This window comes from Arachis duranensis, chromosome 10 (genome assembly GCF_000817695.3).
Source record: "Arachis duranensis cultivar V14167 chromosome 10, aradu.V14167.gnm2.J7QH, whole genome shotgun sequence".
Taxonomy (NCBI): Eukaryota; Viridiplantae; Streptophyta; class Magnoliopsida; order Fabales; family Fabaceae; genus Arachis; species Arachis duranensis.
The window spans coordinates 31,290,145-31,291,246 of NC_029781.3; positions in this window are offsets into that span (position 1 = coordinate 31,290,145).

The following is a 1,102-nucleotide window of genomic DNA, read 5'->3' on the forward strand; positions in this document are numbered from 1 at the left end:
CTCCTGTCTTGACCATCTAGCACTTGTTCTAAAGAGATGCCAAGAGACCAACCTAGTTTTAAACTGGGAGAAATGTCACTTTATGGTGATTGAAGGAATTGTCCTTGGGCACAAAATCTCGAACAGAGGAATAGAGGTGGATCAAGCTAAGGTAGAGGTAATTGAAAAATTACCACCACCAGCCAATGTTAAGGCAATCAGAAGCTTTCTGGGGCATGCAGGATTCTATAGGAGGTTTATAAAGGATTTTTCAAAAATTGCCAAACCTCTAAGTAATCTGCTAGCTGCTGACACGCCATTTATCTTTGATAAGGAGTGTCTGCGGGCGTTTGAGACTCTGAAAGCTAAGCTGGTCACGGCACCAGTCATCTCTGCACCAGACTGGACATTACCATTTGAATTAATGTGTGATGCCAATGACCATGCCAGTGGTGCAGTGTTGGGACAGAGACATGACAAGCTTCTGCACGTCATTTACTATGCCAGTCATGTTTTAAATGACGTACAGAAGAATTACACAACCACAGAAAAAGAGCTGCTTGCAGTGGTTTACGCTATTGACAAGTTTAGATCCTATTTAGTAGGATCAAAAGTGATTGTGTACACTGATCATGATGCTCTTAAATATCTACTCACAAAGTAGGATTCAAAACCCAGACTTATCAGATGAGTGTTGCTTCTGCAAGAGTTTGATATAGAAATAAGAGACAGAAAAGGGACAGAAAACCAAGTAGCAGATCACCTGTCCCGAATAGAACCAGTAGAAAGGGCGTCCCTCCCTCTTACTGAGATCTCTGAAACCTTTCCGGATGAGCAACTCTTTGCCATCCAGGAAGTGCCATGGTTTGCAGACATTGCAAACTACAAGGCAGTAAGGTTCATACCCAAAGAGTACAGTAGGCAGCAATCAAAGAAGTTGATCACGGATGCAAAATACTATCTTTGGGATAAACCATATCTCTTCAAGAGATGTGCAGACGGAGTAATCCGTAGATGTGTGCCTAAAGAAGAAGTGCAGAGGATCCTATGGCACTGCCATGGATCACAGTATGGAGGACATTTTGGAAATGAGCGAACAGCCACAAGAGTCCTCCAATGTGGT